This window comes from Lutra lutra, chromosome 2 (assembly GCF_902655055.1).
Source record: "Lutra lutra chromosome 2, mLutLut1.2, whole genome shotgun sequence".
Classification (NCBI taxonomy): Eukaryota; Metazoa; Chordata; class Mammalia; order Carnivora; family Mustelidae; genus Lutra; species Lutra lutra.
In genome coordinates this window covers 129,816,199-129,824,435 of record NC_062279.1, presented here as the reverse complement: position 1 = coordinate 129,824,435, position 8,237 = coordinate 129,816,199, and the positions used below count along the sequence as shown (strand labels likewise).

Below are 8,237 nucleotides of genomic sequence, written 5' to 3'. Positions count from 1 at the left end.
GCTGGTGTCTGGTGAGAGCTTACTTTCTGATACATAGATGACCATCTTCTTCCTGTGTCTTTACATGGCAGAAGGGGCTAGGGAGCTCTCCAGGCGGTCTTCTGTAAGGACATTAAACCTATTCATGAGGGCCTCATACTTAGGACTTAATCATCTCTCAAAGTCCCTATATTCAGTGATGTCACATGGAGAATTGGTTTCAACATACAAATGGGGGTTATAAAAATTCAGTTGCTAACAACACGTAAATATTGTCACTAATTATGCCAATACTTACTCATCCTCTTGTTCTCATTTTTGTTGTTGCTCCTGAACAGTTTGATCCATTTCTATTTAATTTTTCTTGGTCTGCCTCTTATCATCTCTTTGTAAGTAGTAGTATGTGTTAGCATTACATCAATCCCTATTCTCTGTAGTCTCCAGGTTTGTCTGCTCTAATCTGAGAACTGCAAAGCACGCTGGGCATGCAGGACTCTATTCAAACCCCTGTGCTAAGAGATTTGAACAAACCCTAGCATGCCTTCCAACTGTTTCAGATGGGGTCATTAGGAGGATCCCACTCTCTTTTAAAACTTGGCTTGAAAAAGCTCAAGTCTGCCAAAAGAATTTGCTACTTGTTCCAGCTAAGAACTCCCTGTCCTAGAGCATTTATTTTTAAAAAAGCTTCCTCTGTTCTTTTGATGAATATATGTATGTATCTCCTATAACCCAGGAGTATCTTTCTCAAGGACCTGGAAGCCATGCCTTTGAAATTTCTTTCAGAAAGGATAAGGACTCTGTCTCCCAAACTTTATTGCAGAATAAAATTCTACCTTCAATACTGCCAGGTAGCAGACCCAGCTATCTGAATGGCTTTTACATTGACCAAGCCTTCATAATTTTTCACTTCCCTGACCAGACTAAGCCTCCACTTGTCTCTTCTCTAATCCCTCATTATCTCATAAAGCACCCAGACATCTCTGCACAAATCTAAGTCAGCCATAACACTTTCCCCTACTGCCAGTAATTGTAGAATAAAATATGTTTCCATTATTTTAGTTAATGTCCAGCTTCATCTTTGACCAACTAGCGTTAAAATGATGATGTAACACAGTAAGTTAAACATACAAATATTTCTTCAAAGTGGACTAATAAGTCAATACTATCATGAACACCATCATCAAAATTATTTCTATTTCTAACTTTAAACTGTATTTATAATGAGTAGTTTACTCAAATCAGTAAAGAAAATAAAATCAAGTTTTATTAAAGTTTATAACCTTCAAAATTCACTTTATTGAAAATTCATTCAATAAATTGTTATTGAACATTTTTTAAAAATTGAGTTAATCTGTATAATATGGTTCTTTCTGATTGTAAGCATTTAAGAATATTTGTTGACTTTAAATCATTTCTTATTTGCTAGAATCCAGTAAAGGTAAACATGACTTCACTAGAGAAGAGAAAAAGAATAAATAAAACATTCCTGAAAATCACAAATAGCAATGCATTGTATATTATTTAAAAGGCAACTTTAGAATCATATTACTATTCTTAGAAATTGTATGATGTACATGAATTGTTTTATAAATTTTAGGAAATAGTAACTAAAAATAGGAATAAAATGATGACAATTGTTTTTTACAAATTTTAGCAAACACAAAATTCTTTAGGAATTTTTAGAACTATTAAAAATTATCCCAAGGTTTCAAAGCAATCAGAGATAACTAGAGTCTTCCTCTTTGCTATTTTGCATTTCATTCTAAATCTTAAACTTCTCCTAAGTTTATTATTATCTTAAACTTCTCCTAAGTTTATTATCTTTTAAATATTTTCTATATTTGCATATGTTTCATTTTAAAATGAGCTTAAGCAGGTTAGTTTATCGATTTAGAATTTTTGCAGTAAATAACAATCTAGATTTACTTTTTTTAACCTCAAATGAGAATGCCTTTCATCTTCGTCACTGAAAATAGATGATAGATGATAGATGATAGACAGATGGATATTGTGTATGAAGGGCAATCAATTATTATCAGAGAAAAATAACCTAAGTATAGTGATTAAAATAAAACATTTCTGAAGATAGAAATTATAATTGCTTTACTGAACTTAAGCTGCACTTTATACTCTGAATAAATTAGGCCATTATTATTCTATGTTCAAATTCCTAAGGGTATCTTGCCTTTGGTTTGTATCTATTTAATTCAGATCAGTTAGTGAACACCTTTGGTTAATGTCATGATATTTCCATTATAAAATTCAAACTCTCCTGAAAGAAGTGTGTCAAGTTGCTACCCTTCAGTGAAGGTGCATTCCATTAAAGACTCTCTGCTTTTGGAGATTCTTTAGAATGTGTTTTAAGAGGAGAAGTTATTAAGAAACACTGTACAAATGTGCAATTGATTCATTGAATCTATTTCTTGCTAACATGTGCTATTTTTGTACATTTATCGTTTCTAATAAAGTCTTTCATATTTTTTTCTTTTTCTTCATTTCACTTTTCCTGTTCTAATCCATTTTCTTGCACTCTCATATCCAATGTATTTACCTGTCACACTTTTATTGTTTTCCAATGTGAATCCTACAAAGAAGAGCTTTTTCAGTTGAATAGAGTTCACAGCATTCATTATAGCCAATCAATTGTGCAAGTGATGTAATGAATAATCAGAATATGGGAAAAATTATCAAAATAGAAAAGAGTAATAAATATAAATGAGACAGGACTAATCATTCCTTGAATATTGCCTGGATAATACTACTTTTGATTTCATACAAAATGAAAATTACAAAACATTTATCAATTTGTTTTATCCTGAATGCAAATGTCAGATCATATAGGATATGCTTGGGGATACAGAACATAGAAAATACTAAGTGAAGATGGTCTGTATAAAGTTGAAGTCCTAAATTTAGGGTGAAGTCATAAGGATTTTGGGCTTTAAACATTTCAGAAATCACATTTAGAAGCTTTCAAACACTGCTGTGCTTGAAAGTTTAGTTTTTCTTAGTTTACCAAATTCATGGGCAAGAATCCCACTGAGAACAAAAGTATTATTATTCATTAGTTCATTTTGTTGACCTTGAGATGTCAGCATCATGTGTATAGCTAGCAATATTGTAGGTAAATAAAAGAAAAAAGCAAACAGAGAAAGCAAGTAAAATGCATAAGTAGGAAGAAATGCTAAGAAAAATGTCCTTTTCTAGAAGCTTGAAGTAAAGATTAGATTATAGTTTGCAGCATCAAGGGCACATAGGAATGGCATGCAATGATCATGATTTATGGAAGTATTTTGGAAGGTGGAAAATCAATATATATTCTAAGAGTTCTGTTTTGCTCAGATTAATCTGAACTGCTCTCTCTCTTTTCATATCACACTGGCTTAATTGTGATAGTGATTTTCAAGTATATTCACATACACCCATAGTCATACATACACATATATATCAGAATGCTTTATTCTAATTAAAATACACATTTATGCATGTATTTAGCTTCATGAATTAAATATAAAAATCACTTTCAGAATACTCACATTTAAAGTTTTGAAATTTGAATAGGTTAATTGAGTGTTTGGTTGTGGAATTTTTAAGAATTAAAATTAACAAATCACTAGTCTATGTTTAAAATGCTCTGGATTGTTAGGCAAAATATAACTCCAATTCTGACTTCTTATATTTAAGTGAACCTTCCATTTTTTTGTAGGACTTAGCAAAATTTATTAATGAGACAGTAAGGTGTTCATGAATTACCTGTTAGCCCCAAATACATAGGCAAGAGTGCCAGGATTTGGGGATGTTATCTACACTCATTTTGATAGAGTCAAACCAAGAGAGAAAGACAGGTGGTAAACTAACTGATCCTAATGCGCATCTATTACCGGCCATGTTCATCTGGGGATGTGGACAGGACATTAAATTCTTATTTTAACATCTTATTTTAAATCCTCAATGCCATTGCAAGAAATAAGGTTGTTTTCCACCTCAAAAATCTGTATAGGATATATATATATACACACACACACACACACACACACATACACACACATACATATATATAGAATATAAAACAAGTCAGTTATTGGGAGAGTAAAATACATTAAGAAATCTGTCTTACTTAAACAAAGAAAATGTTGAGAACCCCCCCACGTAAAATACAAATAGATGATAGAAAGACAGACAGATTGATTGATTTATAAACTGCTTGTATGGTATTTTCAGTTTGGGCTTTAGACAATAGTGACCTTGGTCATCCCCTGAGTGTTATAGTCAACCTCCTCATTGAGTTGTTGACAGTATTGTTTTATCTAAACAAAATATATATTTGTATTTTATATAACACATAAGTGTTTCCTAAATTAAATATATATGGCAAAAAAGTGAAGCAGAAGCAGGTTATGTGACTGTGTTTGTTGTTACGAGATTGTGAGGCCTAAAAGGACTCTTTGGGTAAAATTAAAGTTTGTTTAGAAATTAACGTTAATTTTTTAAAACGTTCCTTCCAAGAGCTTTTTATTACTAAGTCAAGCATATCTTATACATTATTAAGGAGCTAAAATTGTTACATACTGCTCAGCTATCTTAGCATGAGTTTAAAATCAAGTCTAAGAAGTTTGTTGGCATGAGAAATTTATTATTTTTATCCTTAGAACCTATACATTTGGATGCTAAGTTGAACTTGTCATATTTCCAAAACTTATATGAATATAAAATGTCCTTAAAATAACCAGTGCTTTAATATTTTCCTAGAAATACAAAAAAATACCTATTTTGGTGATTTTATTATGAATACCTATTCATTTTATAATACAAAATGCATGTGAAAATAATTATTGAACAAAAATTTATAATATAAACATCTGTCAATAATCACTTCTTATAATTCAGAAACTGATATTTTACTACTTCCATTAAAATACAAAATGAAACAATCACAGTGTTTAGTTAATCCTCTGGTTACAAGTACAATCTTTAATGGACTGTATTGGTTATTACAAATACAATAGATGAATATTATAGATAGGTGTATGTTGATAAAGATATATAAATAGTAAATGCAGAAGTAACAAATTATTATTATTATTAAAGAAATAACTAATAAGTGTTTATTCAAATATGAATAAGAGTTAGAATTTAAATAAATCTAAATGGCTGTTATGAAATATATCTGCATGTATCATACAAAGCAGTAAATGAGCAAAAAGTCTTGTTAAACTGTTTCTTTGTCTCCCAGACTGTGTGAAATCATTAAATAATAGAAAAAAGAAATGATAGAGTGAATCATTTCATGACATTTGCAAGACAAATTCTGAATGTATCCCTCGGCATGGTGTAGCTTATATTTGATATGTTATATATCAGCATTTTAAAATTTTAAAAATTTTAAAGAACTTAACTGCCTTTCCATTAGTAACTTGCACTTTCACTGGAAATGTTTTGAATTCTCTTCTCTTTGTGTTTCAACCTCCTTGCATCCACACCTAAACACTTAAATTAGTCATATCACTTGCAGTTGATCATTCAAAAGTCTCTACCTTCTAAAAAAAAATGTTAACTCAAATTTATATAGTAAGCTCTCTATACATTTCCAAATATCAGTTATCTCTTTAACAAAGATAAATTCTTAAAATACCAATAACTATGAAATTTAGTTGAGTGGATTACAACTTTGGTTTCCTTCCAGTCAAATGGGGAGCCCCTACTTCCTCAGGTTGGGAGGGGGAGTTTTTGACCCTACAAGGTTTGTACAGGAACCATCATGGCAGCCTTTCTCCATGGTTGGGAGGGGCCTGGTTGCTGCAATGCAAATATATTACAGTGAGTCTAGGACTTGCCATGGGGCAGAAGGGGAAGAGGAGAACATATGCTCTGCATTTATGGCTCTTGTTCTGTCAGCCTCAAGGTCTTGGAAGCCAGAAGGTCAGGTTGTAGTGCCCCCTGTCCCCAAACCCAGGGTTTTAATTTATTTAATTAATTTATTTTTAAAATTTAATTTAATCTAATTTATTTGTCATAGTCCTTGCCTCCAGCTCATGTTTCTATCATTCCCCTTCAAGGACTTGGGACTCTGCCTCCTAGCATTCCTTCTCCTCTGATCTAGCTTCTCAGATCTAGAAAAGAGGTTTTATTTTTTTTTTTAATTTTTTAAAATATTATTTATTTCTTTATTTGACAGAGAAAGGGAACACAAGCAGGGGGAGTGGGAGAGGAAGAAGCAGGCTTCCCGCTGAGCAGAGAGCCTGATGCAGGGCTTGATTCCAGGACCCTAGAATCATGACCTGAGCCGAAGGCAGATGCTTAATGACAGCCACTCAGGCACCCCAAAAGAGAAGGTTTAAATAGAAGGTTGAGATTGAAATATTTGTATGTGCATCATTTAAAATTCATATTCTAAAAAAATTAGAATGAATGAATGAATGAATAGATAAATAAAACATATTCCACTGCAGAATCCATCATGGTCATATTATCCTTCATAATGGAACACACTGTAGGTATAGGTTCTAAAACATTGCAAATCAGTAAATACCAGTTTTTCATCTTCATTCGTGAATAATATCTCATCTAAGTAGAAAATTCACTGGTGGCAGGCTTCCCGCCCCCCATTTTATTCCACTGTCTTCTGATGTGTATTGTTGCATGAAAGGTATCACAGCAAACTAATTTTTTGCTTCTTTGTTCTTGGTGTTAACTTGTGCTTTACCTGTCTGGGAGTTTTTCCAGATTTTCCCTTCCATCTTAGAGTTCAACATTTTTACCAGTATTTCTGCTCAACCCTGCTGAAATGAAACTAAATTAGCCTTTTTAATCTTCTGACTCAAAATCTCTTTAAGTTCAATACAATTTTTTGTACTATTTTTGTGAAGTCCCTTGTTTTCCAGCAGCTTTTCCATATTTCTGAATGTTCATCACTTGCATTTTAAGTTTATGCAGTGTTCTTCAATTTTCCTATCTTTTCTTTCCTTTGTATTCCCATTTCTTTGTATTTTGTAGTGTTCATTCCACTTTGTCTTTCAGGACACTAATGTGGGTCATAATAGTAACATCTACTGGAACAATTACATATAGATATCTTACATTTTAAAGGAATATTTCTATTCCACAAATATTTGTTCTAATTTAGAACTTGAAGTGCTCAACTCTTTCCCCATTTTCTCCTCCTCCTACTCGTCCTACTCTCTTTTTTTTTTACACTTAGTATACTGTTTATTTATTTTCCTTCTTTTTTTTTTTTTCCCAGCTAAGTGTATGTTACTTTTTTTTTTCAAGGTTTTATTTATATTCCAGTTAGTTAACATATAGTGTAGTATTGGTCAGGAGAATTTAGCAATTCATCACTAACCTACAACACCCAGTGCTCATCACAAGTACCCTCTTTAATCCCTCCCTATCACCCATTTAACACAACCCCCACCTACCTCCTCTATAGCAACCCTGTTTCTTCTCTATAGTTAAGAGTCTGTTTTATCTCTCTCTTCCCCCCAATGTTCATTTGTTTTTTGCTTCTTAAATTTCACATAGAAATGAAATTATATGTCATTTGTCTTTCTCTGACTTACTTCGTTTAGCATAATACTCTTTAGCTCCACCCATGTCTTACAAATGACAAGATTCATTCTTTCTTATAGTTGAGTAATACTCCATTACACACACAAACACACCCCACCACCTCTTTATCCATTCATCATTAAATGGACATTTGAGCTCTTTTCATAATTTGGCTATTGTTCATAATACTGCTATAAACATTGGGGTGTGTCTGCCCCTTCAAATCTGTATTTTTGTAGCCTTTCTTCCTCCTTTTTTTTTTTCCTTAATCTTTCTCCTCCTTGTTTTCCTTCTCTTTCCTCCTTCTGTTACTCAATTTGTTACCTGTCTCCTCTGAAGCTTATTCTACTAATGACTTTTTTTTTTTTTTACCATTTTGATTAATTTCCTTTATGTGGCTCCTAGGTCATCCATCTCAGTTTTAAAGCTGTTTTCTTTGTGGATACTCAAACATAGTTTGTGCTGGCTGGCAGATAAAGATTTCTGTCTTCAGAAGTGTAGCCTCTGTTCCATCAAGCCAGCAATGAGCCAGGCTGTGTTCTTTAGTACCAGGAGGAATTTTCTCTGCTCTCCAGTTGTTCAACTGCCAGAATTAGAGCTCTATTCCATCTCTCTCTATGGATCCCCAGAATGCCAAATGCCAAGGTCACACTCACCAGGTGTTTTCTGCCAGAAAACAACTATTACTAATGGAATACAAAAGTGAGGGC

At 32.6% G+C, this 8,237-nt stretch overlaps 1 long non-coding RNA gene across 1 annotated transcript; it reads right to left on the bottom strand.

The window, feature by feature from the left end:
* Positions 1-4,645: 4,645 nt before the first annotated feature.
* LOC125093672 (uncharacterized) lies at positions 4,646-8,026 on the bottom strand. The gene is made up of 3 exons (XR_007125313.1): positions 7,900-8,026; positions 5,394-5,516; positions 4,646-4,724 (listed from the first exon to the last, which is right to left on the bottom strand). It is a non-coding gene; the product is annotated as an uncharacterized LOC125093672 (long non-coding RNA).
* Between the last annotated feature and the right edge of the window lie 211 nt (positions 8,027-8,237).